Source organism: Diabrotica virgifera, chromosome 5 (assembly GCF_917563875.1).
Source record: "Diabrotica virgifera virgifera chromosome 5, PGI_DIABVI_V3a".
Taxonomy (NCBI): domain Eukaryota; kingdom Metazoa; phylum Arthropoda; class Insecta; order Coleoptera; family Chrysomelidae; genus Diabrotica; species Diabrotica virgifera.
The window spans coordinates 215,756,864-215,776,610 of NC_065447.1; the positions used below are offsets into that span (position 1 = coordinate 215,756,864).

A 19,747-nucleotide genomic window follows, 5' to 3' on the forward strand; every position below is an offset into this window, starting at 1 on the left:
TTTCTCCGCTAATTGTTTATTAATTGTTTAAACAATAACAATTGTTTTGTGTAAATAATGTTAAGAATATGGGTGAATTCAACATTTTATTTTGATAAAAAATGTTTTTATTTTAGTTTTGATTATGCTGAACCCGAATCTGACATTACAATTTGCAAATTCAAAATGGCGGATTTTTTCCTAAAAATCCTTAAAAAGTAGTTGTAAAATCCGTTTTTTTTATAAAACGTGTTTGTTTATGTATATGTGGATATTTTTGGGATGTTACTGAACCTGAATCAAATTTTGATAATTTATGTTATAAAATGGCAGATCCAAAATGGCGGATAACTTAAAAAATAGTTGTAAAATCATAATTTCTTTACAAAATGTATTTATTTCTACATATATTTATATAGCTTTGATAAACCTATATATATTCAAAAACGACCGCTTTAAAACGTTAACAAATGGTTATCTTAATAATTTTTCTATTGATGAACAAAATATGTATTTTTTTGCTCTTAATATGAATCGTTTCGTTCGCTCTTAATTAAATTCGGCCTTACTCGTAATGATGTGAAAATTGTGCTTCTACCTTTTCAAAAAATTGTTAAAATGGGATCATAAATAAAAAAGTTATTCTTAGTGAAAAGCTCTGCATATTCTAAAACTTTAAATGCAATCATAAAATATCAATTTTTATCAATTTTGTTCAAGATATGTCAATAAATAAAAATTTCAGTTAGGAGCAAAATATCTATATTTTTCATAATACTGAAAATTGTTATTATGGAAAGTTGTTCAGAATTAAAAACGATGTGTCAATATGCAGTTACACTCTTCTAATCGAAATATTGTGAACTATAAAGGTACATATTTATTATATAATTTTTTTACATACCTCGTATAATATTGATAAAATATAATATTTTATATTTGCATATTAAGTGTTAGACCATGCACAGATATTTATGACGAATAACTTTCTTCATAAAATTAATAATAAAACAGTTATCATAAATAATAAGTGAAAATTTAATGATGTTGGGTATACTTAATTTGAAACAATATTAAAAAAAACAAATTTTCGATTAGAAGGATATAATTACATATTGAAACATAGTTTTTAATTCCAAACAACTTTTCTTTATAAACATTTTCGATATTGTGAAATATAAAGATACTTTACTCCTGAGTGAAATTCATATTTTTTTACATACCTCGTACAAAATTAACAAAATTTGATATTTGATAGTTGCATCTTATGTTATATACGATGCAGAGTATTTTATAAAGAATAACTTTTTTTCGTAAAACTGATATTAAAAAAGTTATCAATGGGTACCAAGTTATGCAGATATACTGTATAAGAGCTAAAAAAAATTTTTTTCCGCAAATCGCCAGGAAATTTTGACATTCCTGTCAAAATTTCTTGAAGAAAAAGTCAGGACTTCCTTACTGTAAGGAAATGTCATTTCCTTACTGTAAGGAAATGATATTTCCGTACAGTTGTTAGTGTTCTACATAAATGATAGAAAATTATTAATAATCCATAAAACGTCTGTATGCATTTTCGTACTTTTCTCTTGATTTCTTTGGCAATAATTCTAATGAAGCAGTATTCACTGCCTCAACCAGCTCTGGAGGAGTCCCAGAAATGGAAATTTCATCATCACTTATCATTTTACTTTCGAGAACACCAGCAATTAAATTTATAAGCGTCAAGTTTGACAATTCAACCTCAATACGTTTCCATAGTAACCCAAGTAATTTTATTAGGAATTTCAAAGCACCATTTATTTGGGAATAAAATTATCGCGTTTTTTTTAAATCAATCAATATCTGTCGAATTTTAAACGATTTGCGGAAAAATTATGTTTACCTCGTAGGAAAAGCCACATTCCTGGACTCTGTGTTGCTAAGTCTCGGCTTGCGCCTCGACTTAGCAATCTTCACAGTCGTCCAGGAATGTTAAGCTTTTCCTACCCGGTAAACAATGTACTATTGTTGAACATTTATTATTGTTGAAGCTTATTATTAAATTACATACAGAAACTTAAGTCAGAAGAAACAAAAGAAAATCTGAAACACGAAATCAACACAAATCTAGACAGAAACCCAGGAAATAATTGCAACGTAGAACAGCAGTGGCAATTCTTCAAAACCTCTATATTAGAACCAAGTAAGAAAGTACTTACTACAACCAAATGTAAGAAAGAAGAATGGATGACGGAGGAAATTCTAGAGTTGATGAATGAAAGAAGAAAAAACAAAACCATTAATAAGACCCGCTATAAACAGCTTCAAAACCAAATAAGAAGAAAAATTAGGGAGGCTAAAGAAACCTACTTCTCTGAAAAATGTAAAGAAATAGAAGAACTGCAAAACACATATGACAACTTCAACCTACATAAAAAAGTCAAAGAACTAGCCGGAATAGGAAATAGAAGAACCTCAAATATATTGCTCGACAAAAATGGAAATATTATAATGGAGACAAAACGAAAACTACGACGATGGAAAGAGTATATCGAGGAACTATTTCATGACCAGAGAGAAGCTAGTACATCCGTAGATAGCCAAACGGGAGATGTAGGCCCAGAGATAACCAAAGCAGAGGTTAGTCAGGCAATAAACTCTATGAAAACCAATAAATCTGCTGGTCCAGATGAATTGCCTAGCGAGCTGATAAAGTTGGTCAACGAGAAAAACCTGGACATAATAGTAGAACTGTTCAATGCTATCTATACTACAGGAATCATCCCTAGAGAAATGTTGACATCAGCCTTTGTGTGTTTGCCAAAGAAGGTGAATGCAAAAGAATGCAGTGACTACCGAACCATAAGCTTAATGTCACATACCTTGAAAATTCTATTGAAAATTATCCACGCCAGAATACACTCTAAACTGGAGCTGGATATTAGTGACACTCAATATGGGTTCCGCAATGGCATGGGTACCAGAGAGGCATTATTCTCCTTCAACGTGCTGACACAGAGATGTTTGGATGTTAACCATCCTCTTTACGTCTGTTTTATAGACTACAATAAGGCGTTTGATAAAGTAAAACATGATCGACTCATGGAAATCCTAAAAAATAAAAATCTAGATGAAAGAGATTTAAGACTAATAACACACCTCTATTACAATCAGCGAGCAATAGTAAGAATTGAAAAAGAAACATCTGAAGAAATGGAAATAAAGAGAGGAGTCAGGCAAGGCTGCATACTATCACCTCTATTATTTAACGCTTATTCTGAAGAGGTAATGCGAGAAACTCTGGAAGATGAAACAGTCGGCATAAGAGTAAATGGAGTCTTAGTTAACAACATCAGATATGCAGATGATACAGTAATAATAGCCGATAGTTTACAACACCTGCAAAGACTCATGAGTAAAATAGTAAGGTTTAGTAGGGAGTACGGACTCTCTCTCAATATCAAAAAGACGAAGTTTATGAAAATTAGTAAAAACAACCATAATACTAACGAAATCTTGATAGTAGAGGGCCAGCAGATCGAAAGAGTAAAAAAGTACACTTACCTAGGAACACTAATCGAAAAAGCACGTTCTAATTTTATAAAAATGAAAAAGGTCCTATGTAGCAAAGATTTAACATTAGCTCTTAAAGTACGCCTAACAAAATGTTACGTCTACAGTGTTCTATACTATGGAGTGGAATCATGGACGTTAAATGTAGAGACAATGAGACGACTTAACGCCTTTGAAATGTGGACCTATAGAAAAATTATGAGGGTTTCCTGGGTAGATAGAGTTACAAACAATGAAGTACTGAGAAGAATAGGTAAAGAAAAGGAAGTTGAACTTACAATTAAAGAAAAGAAGCTACAGTATCTCGGACATGTGATGCGGGGCGAGAAGTATGGCATCCTACGACTCATAATGCAGTGAAAGATAGATGGCAGAAGAAGCATCGGAAGAAGACGAATTTCATGGTTGAAGAACCTGAGAGAGTGGTTTGGATGCAGCTCGAAACAACTATTTAGAGCTACTGCCTCAAAAATTAAAATAGCTATGATGATTGCCAACCTCCGTAGCGGAGATGGCACCTGAAGAAGAAGATTATTAAATGTATTTTAGGTAAGTTTTACAGAAAAAAGCTCTGATCACTCTGTATATACATTTTTTCAGCTGGTAATTTTCGGTTTTTGTATTACATTTTTGTTATCTTTCTTAGTTTTCTCAAAAAGAAATTGTTTATTTCTATTTAAACTAAAATAATTCAGTGTTTTTTAAAGATTACATATTAAGCTTTAAAAAAATATCAAAAAAATTGTATTAGATTTATTCAAACTTGAGTAATACCGTCTGAAAGTGGTGGGAATTCTGTAAAACTACGAAGTTTTCAAAAATTACATTTTTTGAGACATAGTATTATTTGTATTACATTTTTGAGATGTTTTTTGAATGAAACATCGGTTAGTAAAATGACTGAGAGGTAAGTTGTGCAAATTTGAGAGTCTTATAAGTTAAATTGTATTAGTTAAACATTTTTAAATCATTTTTAAACAAAATTTATGTAAGGCTCACTTTCCGCCCACACCGTACATTTTATTTCTTTTTATTACAACCATAAGATAGCTTATTTCATCTTCTTTCATGTCCAATTTGTAAAATTGCTTTTGATCAATTGGTTAAAGAATTACATTAATAAAAAAAACCGTGCACTTTTTCCAACGCTAGTTTACAGTGCGCCAATGTGTGTGAGAAGGGTGACTTTAGCGTTATAAATAAAAAATTACAGAAGCTAGAGATTTAATTTTAGAAAAATCTTTGTATAAGGTTTTTTTTGTAAAATTTTCTGAATTTTTCAATGGTCAAGTCAGTTTTTTTTTCTCTGATTCTGGCTTTGGTTTAGAACTAGAACCTTTAGCCACGTAATTGTATAACTTATCACTAAGTCAGGGGAGTAATGTGTAGTGTGTGTGTTGAGTAAGTGTCTTGTTACTTTGCAGAGTCGACGTCATTGTCTTTGCAAAGAGACGCTAATTATTTTCGAACGTCTGCGGTCCCTCCGGTGAGTACAGTTTTTTTTTCTAAAAATTATATTTTCGGATTTATTTAAAAAAATATCTAACTTCGCTGTTCATTTGTTTAATAAAAAATGAAGCACCCACTTCTCGAGTAGAACTTTTTGATATGTTGTTTATTAATATTAAACATTTCTTAATGAAATTACAAAATCTTGTTTGATTTTTTCCGAAGTGAAAATCTAAATGCACTCCCCTAACACCTTCATTTTTATATTGTAATACTGTAAAATTGCAGTGTCGTACGGATTTTTGATAAATGTCAAAGTCAAAAAATTTCAAAAAGTCAATGCTTGTAAAAATTTCGCGAATGTTGAAAAATAAAATAACGATATCAAACTCATCCAAAATGGTTATAATAAATTTGAATGATGTGCAAAAGCAAGAGCAATTGCCAAACTCGAAGAAGGTTGGTTTTTAAGACAAGTTGCTGCAGATCTGGACGTGAGCCATATATGTGCATATGGAAAATTAAACAAAGATTGGATAATTTGGGATAGATATAAAATAAAATCGGTATTTTTAAACCAGACTTCTTTGTATTCATTATTAAGACCATAATCCATTCTATTCAAAAAAAGTTCTTTCTATACTTTCCATTTTGTTAAACTTTGTAAAATATATTTATATTATTTTTTTTAATTTTAAATAACCTATTCTAGGTACACCACTGGTAACGTCACTTTGACGTACAAGGTGCGTTTAAACGAGGTAATAATTTTAAAAAACGGCTCCTAGATACGTAAGCCTGTAAACTATTCAATGACCGTAACTGTACCTATCAAGTAGGCAATGCTTTGATTTACATAAATTGAATACCAACAAAATTTCTACCAATCTTCATCTAATACATGGTTTTCTTACTCTATGTTTTGTTGTATTTTAATATTTTAATTCTACAAAATTCAAACTAAACTGTCAAACAGTAAAACGTTCAGTTGGCCTATCTTCGCACATGACAGCAGTGGCGGATCCAGGGGGGGGCGATGGGGGCGATCGGCCCCCCCTCTCAACCCAAGTGATTTATTTTTTTTTTATTATAATACAGTAAAACCTGTGTTACCGGCCACCCGCCAAAATCGGCCACCTGTACTAACGGCCAGTTTAAAAAATCCCCAAACCAATTATAAGTAGACTACAAAAACTGGCAATACCGGCCACCTTTCTATATCGGCCAATGGTTCTTTCATTTTTAGTTGCCGTTACTGACAGGTTTTACTACAGTAAAACCTGTGTTACTGGCCACCTGCCAAAATCGGCCACCTGTACTAACGGCCAGTTTAAAAAATCCCCAAACCAATTATAAGTAGACTACAAAAACTGGCAATACCGGCCACCTTTCTATATCGGCCAATGTTTCTTTCATTTTAGTGGCCGTTACTGACAGGTTTTACTGTATAAAGATTACAAAAACATTCATTGATTTTTCAAATGGATAATTATACATGTTTTAAAATTACAATATTATATGAATTACATATAAATATATTTTATTAGTATGAGACTTGTCTAAAACGGGCCAGTGACGCCAGTGTATTCGGAAATGAGTAATTTATAATTCTTAGGTATACATTAAGAATTAAAAATGATTACAATAAGCATATTTAAACAAATATGTATGTATATACTGTGAACGCATACCTAAGCATGTCCACCCTCGTATAATTATAAAATCGGTTGCAGATAACGGATTCTTCGAAAATCTCTCGAAAATAGCGCGCCCAGCAAAACTATATTAATTTGCCGAAAATATAAATGTACTTATTATGTTCAAACGATTGCTGACCAGGAAAAAAGAACACCCTTTGCTTATATTAATTATTAGTCATTTTAGTGTATTTTGTCTATCGATGCAAGTAACATCTCTAATACTGATTCGTACAGATCTTAGTTTGTAAATTGTTAGAGTGATTAATATTATTTTGAGTTTATTCTTCTTTTTTATATTAATAGTTTGTGATTTACGAAGAGTTATAAAATGTCAAATAAACGAAAAGAAGCTTCTACCGAGAACTTGAAAAGTAAAAAATTGAAATGTCGCAATATAGCTGATTATTTTTTTAAAAATCAACCTAATTTGGGTGATAGTGATAATATTAATAGTAATGAAGATAATAAATATGTACAAGGTACATCTTATCAGATAGATCATACTATGAGACCTACTGATCTTGGATCAAATTTAAGTTCTGAGAGCATTCAAAACAAGTCATGCGATGTTTCAGTGCGTCCGATACAAATCAACGATGATGCAGTAAATACCAATTCTACTTTCGAGAGCTTTATGGAAAAAGGTACCTATGTCTTATATGCATGAAATGTATGTCTTGTATATTATATAAGTTTATTCTATATCACGTTTGATAGACGTGAGTATTTATGCACGAGTACGATAGATAGTCATTTATGTCGCGGGATGCAATCATCCACATATAAAATTATGGTAATTAATTAAATTTTAAACTTCATATGGGAAAGTACATCATGTGACACCTCATTTAAAAGCTTTTGAGATAGTGATTACAAAAATGTATAGGTAATACTTGTGCAAAATCTCGGTCCAATGCTTTTTAAATGCATTCATTTTTTTATAATCCTGAGAAAACTAATAAGTATTTTTAAAAAATTTAAACACAAAATGCAAGATTACATTATTACCGAGGGACTAAAGTCCCTGAAAACTTCTATAATGTTTATTTGAATAAGTTACAGGGGTGAAAAAGAAGAGAAAATTGAGTATGATTTTTAATTTCAAATACCTATATCATTCACAAGAAACCTTTTGTTTATTCTAATGGACTTTCGGCCCTCAGTAATAATGTAATATGTATTTTATTCTGCGTTTAAATTTTTCAAAAATTCTCTTATTAGCTTTCTCAGGATTCGAAAAAAATGAATGTGTTTAAAAAGTATTTGACCAAAATTTTGCGCATGTAGGTATTATCCATTTTTGTAATCAGTATTTCAAACGCTTTTAAATGAGGTGTCACATGACATGATGTACTTTCCCATTACGAAATAACATTAAAACTATTTCGACATGAATTTGTTTGCATTGAAAAAAGTAAAGTAGTTATTTTGATTTTTTGAAAATTACATTCGTTTAATTCATTATTACATTTTCGGAACTACTGTAAGTTGTTAACTTATAAAGTCTCATTTTGTAGGTTTTTTAAATTTTAATGATAATTCACTACATATTATATTTATTTTTCTTTCGTCAACTTTATGTATTATGTATATGGTGTCCCAACCCAAAATTAGCGGAACCGTTGAATATTTCGCGAAATGAACATCGAATCGAAAAAATGAAATATATGTGTTCAATAATTTTTAAAAATCTATCAAATGATACCAAACACGACCCCCCACTCGACCCCCTGAAAGTGGGATGGGGGTAACTTTAAAATATTAAATGGAGATCCTCAGTTTTAATTGCAGATTTGGATTCCTTACGTAAAAGTAAGCAACTTTTATTCGAGACATTTTTCGAATTCTGGATAGATGGCGGTATAATCGGAAAACCATTAATCGTGATACCATAGGTAATTTATAGAAATGGTTTAATATATCTAAAACACTCTCAAATGAAAAATCAAAAAACACAAGTTTAATATTTTCCAAAATCCTGTCGAATACCACCAAACACGACAGGATGTCATTTGGTAGGTTTTTGAAAAATATTAAACACGTGATGTTTAGTTTTTCATCTGGAAGTGTATTGATCAAGAAAAACTATTTCTATATTATTATATTTCTATATGCTATATATTATAGCGCCATATATCCAGAATTTGAAGAAATGTCTCGAATAAAAGTTGCTCACTTTTACGTAAGAAGTTCAACTCTGCAATAAAAACTGGGGGTTTCCATTTACGATTTTAAATTGAGCCCCTACCCCACCTCCAGGGGATGGAGTAGGGGGTCGTATTTGGTGTCATTATTTTCCATTCTTTCCTCCTTGCTGCTTTATTTTTCCAATTTGTAATTTTAAGTTCTTCTGTCTCTTTAAACATCTTTCTTCCATCTGGTTTTCGGTCTACCTTTCTCCTTCTTTCCTGCTATGCTATACCTCCCGTTAAAATTCTTTTGGGAAGCCCCGTGTTTGGCATCTTTTGGATATGTCCCAAGCTACCAAGCATCTCAGTTTTTGTGATTTTATGATCCTTGCTATATTCGGTTCTCCATAAATCGTCTCCAGTTCTACATCTAGTCTTCTTATCCACATTCAATTCCATACCTTTACTTTAAATATTTTCCTGAGGACTTTTCTTTTCCACAGTTTCAGTAGGGCTTGTTCGGATTTGTTCATCGTCCATGTTTCACTGGCATATAATACTATACGTTTTATCACTGTCTTATATATTCTTATCTTAACCCTTCTAGATATGTTCTTACTTCTTAATAAGTTGTTTATAGCAAAGATACAACCAGTCGTAATTCTTACTTGGATTTGTTCGTTCGTATTTGGTATCCTAGTGAATATTGCTCTTAGATCTTGGAATCTTTCTACTTCTTCGTATTTACATATTTTTTCTTCTGTGCTTATCGTCAGCTATTGTCCTTGTATCTTTTCTCGTTTTGTCCATTCCGTATATTTTCTTGGTTTATGCATATCCTTTTATTTTTCGCTATCACCTCTAGGTTTTTTAGTATTTCTTTTATTTCTTGTTTACTTCTGGCTATCAGTACTATGTCATCAACGAATGCCAAGCATTGGTGTTTTCGTTAATATACAAGTTGTGTCCTGTTAACTTCAACTTCGACTTCTCTAATGACAATTTCAAGAAGGATACTGAACAACAATGACGACAGTGGGTATTCTTGTCGCAGCCCTTCACTGACCTTAAACTTATCTGTTTCCTTTTTCCTTTCCATCTATTTTAATCCTATTCTCTGTTTCTCTGAGTGTCACTTTTATCATTTGTACTAATTTTTCACTAATTCTAATTTCACATATTGCCTTGTATATTTTTTTTCGTTTTACCCTGTCCCAAGCTTGTTTCAAGTCGGTGAATAGGGCCACTGTACATTCTCCGTATTCGTAGCTTTCCGCTTGTATTTCACGTAGCAGGAAAATTTGATCCACTGTGCTGCGCCCTCTTCTAAATCCACATTGATATTTTCCTATGTCATTATCTATCTTTTGTGTTATCTAGTCTTTTATATGTACTGCAAGTATTTTATACGCAACGTTTAGTAGCGCTATTCCCCTGTAATTATGGCATAAACTTTTTTCATTTTAATTTAGAAAGTCTCATTTTGTTTTTTTGAAACCCTTCAATCATATGTGTAAATATTTTATGTTTAAGCGAAAATATATCAAAAAATATCGATTTATCGTTTTTTTTTGACAAATGTGTATATAAACATATCTCCGAAGTTTGATGATAAATTTTAAACAAAATCTTATTTGGTTTGTTTTTTGGAGTTGTTGGTGTATACCTTGAAAAATTTGGGTGTACCTCCCTAATTTTTTTATATCGAAAAATATTACAATTTTATGTTTTTAGATTCTTTTTTTTTTGTTGATAATTTCACATGTCATTTTTTGTTAGTGCACAAGAATTTTTAAAAATAAGACTTTTTACGTTAATTGTTTACGTTATGCTTCACAAATAAACAAAAAAGTTTTAAATTTTTTGCCGATTCCGACTACTTTTCATGTTTGTACATCATATTTTTTATAGGTACATATTTTAATAAACATGACGATATATTTTAATGTTTGAAAAGTGCAAGACTAAAAGTAAAAAATAAAAAAATATGAAAAAAATTTTTTTAAGAAACGCTTTTCTTTAGTTACGAGTGGCCAAAATTAAAAGTATTATAAAAAAAATTAACTAAAAACCAAAAAATAAAAAAAATTGAATAAATCTAACACATTCGTTAAAGAAAAGCGTTAGGCGAAAACCGTTTATTCGATGAAGACGCGCCATGCTTTTCTTTGACGAATGTGTAAGATTTTTTGAATTTTTTTTATTTTTTGGGTTTTAGTTGATTTTTTTATAATACTTTTAGTTTTGGTCACTCGTAACTAAAGAAAAGCGTTTCTTAAAATTTTTTTTTCATATTTTTTTATTCAATTTTTTATTCATTATCAATATGTTATTACAAATTAAGTACTGATATAAAATGAAATGATTTCATTTTTTTATGAAAAATTAAATATTTTTAAATATACTTTTGTATTATCTACATTTTTACGCCTACATGATTATTTTTATTATTATCCAGATTTAGCCATACTGTTCACACTCTCTCTAAGAGGAAAATTTACTCATCCCGATACCTGCGGTAACAAAAAGATCGAGCTCTGGTGTGACTTTTTCCGTGTTATCGAGACCTAGGTGACGTGGTATGCTGGCTGGAGTATCTCCCAACAATTTTCATACACATCTGGCACTCGAGAGTAATATGTACAGCTTTCTGCATGGTCTTATGAAGATATTCATTTAGAGACTCAGGTTTTTTATGTTTTCGAGGAGGTTCTTCGGAATGAGTCCAGTAGTAGACATAATAATCGATATTGTTAGGGTATTTTGCATTCTTTATTGTCTTCGTATTCTTAAAGCCAAATTATTATTATTATTATTATTGTTATTACAGTAAAACTTGTCAGTAACGGCCACTAAAAATGAAAGAACCATTGGCCGATATAGAAAGGTGGCCGGTATTTCCAGTTTTTGTAGTCTACCTATAATTGGTTTGGTGAATTTTTAAACTGGCCGTTAGTACAGGTGGCCGATTTTGGCAGGTGGCCGGTAACACAGGTTTTACTGTATATAGAAATTTAGCCAATCGCCCCCCCCTCTTAATGATGCTGGATCCGCCGCTGGTCTCTATTAATGTTGAAATTAATTGTTCATCACATGTTGGAAGCTGTGACTCCTCAGTAATCGTCTCTATGTTCTTTTTATGTGCTAATGTACAACTTGAAATACTGTTTGATGATTTTATATCTTCCACCTCTTCTCTACGTCTTCTTTTTGTTATTCTCAGTGTTCTTTCTTCAGATTTTCGCTTTAGGTCAGTATTTGATGAGCCTCCAGGTAAGTTTAGAGTAGGTACTGAACCTTGTAGATATTCATCAGCCTTTAAATGACGAGCATTCTTTGGAGAGTAATTCAAAAGCCTTTGTTTCAGAGGAATTTCATAATGTTTTTCTTCAAAATGTATCGAGCAAATGGTTACTGAAAAAAGTTAAAAGTTACTTATACGCTCTGAGCTTCGCTGGTGGCGCTCCTAGCGGATTACTAATTCAACTTTCCCCGGTAATTTTTAAATTTATTATTTAATTGTTATTGCTTATCATTTACAACGCAAAAAAGTAATTAAATTGTAATAGATTTTTTTAAAATTTTGCTAATCATTTTGACAAAATATGAATTTCTTACTTCGGATACTTTCACAATTATCGTGTAGATGGCGCTAAGATTTTTAGATTAAATTTTAATTACATATTACGGAACATTAAAAAAAAACTTAAATTCAGTATTTAAAACGTAAGTATACTTAAGGTAAAAATATATACCACAGCTTTGACCAACTAATATTTTTTATAAATCAAGTTTTTAATTTTAATTTAAAATTAATCACTTTGACATTTATGTCAAATTTCCGGTAAACGTTTACAGACTTGCCACTACTGGCGGTCGCGAATTTGTAAATATCCCCTCTACATACGAGCTCACAGCGTATACATAAAATATATTATTATAGATATAAATTTTTATTTATTAAAGTTCTTTTTTGATATCTTCTTATTACTTATTTTTGATATTATATCAACTTCTTATAAATATGCATTTTAGAATTAATTCCAAACTTAATTTTTTAAATTAATTTTATTATATCTTCTCTGCGACAAGCGATTATCCATTGTTTCGACAAATTATCTGTCTTTGGAAAGCTGAAGTATTTTATTTTCGTACCTTTTGTACTTTGATTACAGTTTTTTCAATTATATACGACACAATTCGGCATTGTAAATTTATGCCAGACCCACACGATACCAAAAACAATACAAATAATAAATTGAATACTAATACGTTCAATAATGTCTAATAATTAAAAGTAACAAAATATATTCTCCGCTCCGTAAAACTATCAGGTGTAAAGAATTTCACAAATGCATGTAAAAATGTATCTGCAAGTCAAGTGACAAGTGTGTGGGTTCCTCGAAGCTGACGTCGTGCGCGAAACGGACGGAATTAGGCGCCAAAATCGGCATACCGTCTGTACGTGTACCGTGAGTATGAGCTCACAACCTCAAATCGGTCAATTGTGGTTATGTGTGGATGATTGTTATGTAGTCTATCCACTAACATGATCTGTCTTTGATATGTTTAATTGCATACCAAATATTTGACTTTCGTTTTCGACCAGTTGTATAAGATCAATCAGCTCTACTCGAATATTTGCAAGAAGGGCTGTGCCATGTGCGAAACGTAGGTTGTCTATTTTATGACCATTTATGAAGATGCCCTTTACCCATCCTTCAAGTGCTGTTCTCATAATATGCTCCCCACATATATTGAATAATTGTGAAGATAGTATACATCCTTGTCTGACACTCTGTTTTGGATGAAATTCGTTTGAAAGTATGTCAAGCACTTTAACTGATGCATAAGTAGATACAGTCGGAAAAATGAAAATACCCATGAACGATCAAATCAATCACATATTTTGTATTTGCTGTTTTTTTTATAAATAACAAACGAGAGAGATAGATTAATAATAATCTGAATAATATGTGATTGATGTGATCGGTCATGGGTGGTTTTTCATCGATTGTCATTTGTTTCGAGCATCTGTCATATAATCTGTGTATAATATTATACGAAATATGACAGAAGCTCGAAACAAATGACTGTGAATGAAAAGCCCTATTCTTTCATTTTTGAAGTCATACTTCTTTACGATCGAGAGTGAAATTTTATAATTCTGGGCGCATGCGCACACAGACAGTATGTAGTTCGTTGCTAACCTTTCAAGTTATGTACAGTCGGAAAAATGAAAGAATACCCATGAACGATCATATCAAGCACATATTTTGGATTTGCTGCCTTTTTCTATAAATAACAAACGAGAGAAATAGATTATTAAGGCTATGGGTACATAATTCGAAAATATTTTACGTGTATCCCTACTTTTTCTGTCTTTACACGGCAAATTACGTGTAGTAAAATTCACACTGGTATGGATATGTAAACATTACTAGAATGTCATTCTATTTGAAAATGTCATCATTAATTTAAAGAGATGGGTTTTGAATGTTCTTGGATAACTGTTATTTTTATAATTGCAAATTATTAATTCAGTTAATAAATGTGATAAGTTTTTCACTAACTATGTATTCAGTGAATGTAATAATTTATTTGTACAACAAAGACTAATACTCAATCGGGAAAAGAGGAAAAGTTTTAAAGTGATTTTTTAATAATATATTGTTATGGAACGCTTACAAATTTGAACATCTTTAACAACAAAATACTTGGATCACGATCACAGAATATATTATCCTGATGTATTCTCTGCTTGGATCTTCCACAAATAATACACAATAAATAACTTTTTATTAAGTTCACGTCTTAAATCAATTATTTATCAAATACACTATATATCAATAATATTTAATCAATAACTCAACATATTCCCGATGCAATGTCAAATATTTAAAATTGTCACTGATTGTCAGTGTCTGACTGACAATAGGGCTTTTCATTCACAGTCATTTGTTTCGAGCTTCTGTCAAATGTCGTAGAATCCGTGTATATTAATATTATACATAGATTATACAAAATATGACAGAAGCTCGAAACAAATGACAATCGATGAAAAGCCCTATATATGCTGACAATATTATATTCGGCTGAGTGCGTTGTAAGACAAAGATAGATTTGGAAAATATTACCACGTGATTGTGTTCATTTTTTTCAAATCCTGAAAAAACCAATAAATATTTTTGAAAAATTTAAACGCAGAATGAAGGACTAAATTATTACCGAGGGTCGAAAGTCCCTTAGAATAAATAAATAGTTTATTTTGAGTGATATATTTGAAATTAAAAATCACACTAAACTTTCTCTCAGTTTTTCACCCCTGTAACTTATTAAAATAAACATTATAGAAGTTCTCAGGGACTTTCGGCCCTCGCTAATAACGTAATCTTTCATTCTGCGTTTAAATTTTTCAACAATACTTATTAGTTTTCTCAGGATTCGAAAAAAATGAATCCCCATTTGAATAGCGTTGCAGCCGAAAATACGTACCGATCCTCTTAAGTGTTGTCTACAAAGCAAAAACGTTATCCAAGACATACGCAGTTACATATTTATAAATGACAGAGTGAGACGGCGATACAATCGTTCAACGTAGTTATACTAATTTAGTAGAAAATTTAAACTCACACTTGACTATTTCTGTACTTCTAATGTCATTCTTAGAAAAACATTCAACATGAGTAGAGATAATGATTGTATAAACTACTATTCGAGTAATCGTGCTGGTAAACTATAATCTGACTGATTCGATTTCTGCCACTTTGACAGTGAAGCTGGGCTAGGTTCGGTAGAGTTTTTAAATTTTAATAATCAGTCGTATTTACTTGAATAAATTCAGTTCTTTTAAGAGTTATTTTGATATTATATTGTATTTTTGGTTTGGTAAGTATTTATTTAATTAAAATACGTCAATAAAATTTGTAAGTAATCATCTGTCAGTATGGTTAACTTCTGTCTGTGAGTTCGCCAAACGTGTACATATTACTCTGACTTTTCAATCATAGTGTATGAATTTACAGATTAGTATATTTTTACGAATGTACATTTATTTGCAGATAATGTCTGGAAAATGATGTGGATACCTAATGATCTGAATTCATTAAGTTTACTTTCATTTTAATCACTTAATGCAGCTGACATAAACGACATTTTTTAAATTCCTGTTACTACTTACGTCCACTGGCAACTTTAACATGGAGAAATTCATAATACTATATTTGCTTACTCATTATTTTTGTATTATTAATCTATATAAAATAACTAATTACGGTAGTTATAGTAACATTTATCACCAATAAATATATAATAGGTTTGTTATAGCAAACAGTCAAACTAGTCAGAAACCGTCCCGTCAGCAAACAGTTGGTCAGTGAGAGAACATAATACAGTCACCAGTGCTATCCCCTCTACTCGCGATGGTCCACTATTCGCTGATGGTTTCAAACCGTTTAAAACTGATGCTAGAAAAAACCTAATATCAGAAAAAGCATAACATCACAAAAATTTTGGCAACTTTAACATGGAGAAATTCATAATACTATATTTGCTTACTCATTATTTTTGTATTATTAATCTATATCAAATAATTAATTACGGTAGTTATAGTAACATTTATCACCAATAAATATATAATAGGTTTGTTATAGCAAACAGTCAAACTAGTCAGAAACCGTCCCGTCAGCAAACAGTTGGTCAGTGAGAGAACATAATACAGTCACCAGTGCTATCCCTCTACTCGCGATGGTCCACTATTCGCTGATGGTTTCAAACCGTTTAAAACTGATGCTAGAAAAAACCTAATATCAGAAAAAGCATAACATCACAAAAATTTTGGCAACTTTAACATGGAGAAATTCATAATACTATATTTGCTTACTCATTATTTTTGTATTATTAGTCTATATCAAATAATTAATTACGGTAGTTATAGTAACATTTATCACCAATAAATATATAATAGGTTTGTTATAGCAAACAGTCAAACTAGTCAGAAACCGTCCCGTCAGCAAACAGTTGGTCAGTGAGAAAACATAATACAGTCACCAGTGCTATCCCCTCTACTCGCGATGGTCCACTATTCGCTGATGGTTTCAAACCGTTTAAAACTGATGCTAGAAAAAACCTAATATCAGAAAAAGCATAACATCACAAACATTTTTTGACACATTCTTACGTAGCGAAAAATCGTACGGTGGGGTAGTAGTCACATCCATGTATTTTCAGTATTAACTTAGTTTAGACTTTGTTTTGACTAGAAATTTTTTATTTGATTCGTATGCATATCATTGATGACGCATGGGTATTTTTTCATTTTTCAGACTGTATGTATCAGCGCAAATAAGTCATTAAAATAATATATTAGTGTTTTTAGTAAATGTATTATTTATTATAATTTTTTGTCTTTGGATGTGTGTCTTCCTCGGGAGTAAGATAATACAATATCTATTATAACATTTTTATACTTCACTTGATCTATTTGTCACCGTGATGTGTAATTATATCCGAGACGTCACGTAGACGGGGCTTGATAGCTTGGTTGATAGAACATTGGACCAGACATCGAGAGGTCCCGGGTTCAAATCCCGGACGATTCATATTCTTTTTTTTTTATTTTTGGTATTTTAATAAAACAATTTTGAAAGTGGTAGGTAAGAAAGTTAGTTTAATATTTAAATAAAATACAAATAAACTTTTAAGTATATTTATTTCATTGAAATCATATAATAGAAGTATAATTTCTTACGTGCGTACAAAGTACACACACATTCTTTTTTTCCGACTGTATGCATGTGAAAATCAGAACTAAAGCAGGTGGACATACATTCATGTGAATCTTAAATAGGTTTAAGTTTGGTATGTCTACGCAAAAATACCAAAAGTATTAAAAATGTATTTACGTTTGTGTGATGATAAACCCTTGAATAGTTACTATTAAGATCTAGTATTTGCTACATAGCATCTATAAAATGATTCTCATTTTGTGTTTCAGAAAACCCACAAAATCATCCTTTGCGTAGAATGCAAATTACGATGCGGAGACCAAAATGAATTACTAGAACACGAAAAAATGCACAAGCAAAAAGCCGATGTTTTACCATACGCATGCAGCAAGTGTGACAAAGCATTCGCCGAAATCTCAGAAATCGCGGTTCATATTAGGCAAGACCACAACCATAAAAGGAAACAGCAGTTCGAAACCGTGTATGTGATTAGTCAAATTAAGACTGAAAATAAACCAATCAAGAAAAAAGTGGTTAGGGTTCAAAAGTAGTATCTGTTTATAATTGGTCATGTTGCTGGCTACTGTTAGGTTGTTGATCTTTCAGAGTCTACCAAAGATATAATATGGTTTACTCCCCATTGGGCAATAATATTTTATTACAAATTCATAATTTGAAATGAAACTATTCATTTTTTGGTGAACCTGTGCTTCGTCATATAAATACACTCCTGGCCAAAAAAATCGGGACACGTTAAAAATGGGTCATTTTTGATGTTTCGAATCTCCTAAACCTGTTGTCCGATTTTAGTGATTTTTTTAAGGTGCCTTATTCTCTAAGAATATCGATGTAGTAACAGTGTTGCTGAAGAGGTAAATGTCATCGTATACCAGGTGTAACAATAATACCGTGTTTTTTCCTCAAAGTTCGGAACACCCTCTGGAATATTCTAGCATTTAAAAAATATTGAAATTAAAACTCAATTGTAGCCTTAGCCTTTCTTAACATTCTGCTTTGTGACTCGTTCACTTAAATTGGATAATGAAAAAGTTAGGTACTTTGACAACTAGCCATGTTCTTCATCAATACAGGTTGTTTCTAAATAATTGCGACAAACTTTAAGGGGTAATTCTGCATGTAAAAGTAATGACCGTTTGATTTATGAACATATGTCTGCAAATGCTTCGTTTCTGAGATACGGGATGTTGAATTTTTTCTTACATACTGACGATTTATTTATTGCTCTAAAACCGGCTGAGATATGCAAATTAAATTAGTGGGTTTTAAGAGGTAGTTATTTCGCAGTTTTTGATATACAATTATGTATTTTATATTCAACATTGGCGTGCATACGGGTCGTATACCCTGTGTGCACGCCAATGGTGATTATAAAATTTTTAGTTGTACATATGTCAAAAAATGTAAAAACTACCTCTTAAAACCTACCAAATTTCATTTGCATACCTCAACCGGTTTTAGAGCAATAAATAAATCGTCAGTTTTTAAGAAAAAATTCAACATCCCGTATTTCGAAAACGAAGCATTTGCGGACATATGTTTATAAAGCTAACTCATTATTTTTTCATGTAGAATTAACCCTTAAAGTTTGTCGCACTTATTTAGAAACACCCTGTATTGATGAAGAACATGGCTAGTTGTTAAAGTACCTAACTTTTTTATTATCCAACATAAGTGAATGAGTAAAAAAAAATAATGTTAAGAAAGCCTAAGGATACAATTGAGTTTTAATTTCAATAGTTTTTAAATGCTAGAATATCCCACAGAGTGTTCCGAATTTTGAGCAGAGTTCAAGAACATGGCTAGTTGTTAAAGTACCTAACTTTTTTATTATCCAACATATCCGAACTTTAAGGAAAAACACAGTATTATTGTTACACCCGGTATACAATGACATTTACCTGTTCAGCAACAATATTAGTACATCGAGATTCTTAAAGAATAAGGCCATAACATACTAAAAAAATCACTCAAATCGCACAACAGGTTTAGGAGATTCGAAACATCAAAAATTAGCCATTTTCAAGGTGTCCGGATTTTTTTGGCCAGGAGTGTAGTAAGACAGCACTGTTGTCCTGTTGAATGAATGTAAAGAACTTCTGTTTGTACCTTTTATGAATTACGACATAAAAATTTATTTCTTGTCTTAATTTTTTTTAAACATTAGCACATATTTTTCATAATATGTTGC

The 19,747-nt window shown here is 31.2% G+C and overlaps 1 protein-coding gene across 1 annotated transcript in view; it reads left to right on the forward strand.

Annotated features, from left to right (window-relative positions):
- LOC114334984 (juvenile hormone epoxide hydrolase-like) overlaps positions 1–19,747 on the forward strand; it is a 98,633-nt gene that overhangs the window by 11,800 nt on the left and 67,086 nt on the right. The gene's annotated exons all lie outside the window — the stretch shown is intronic.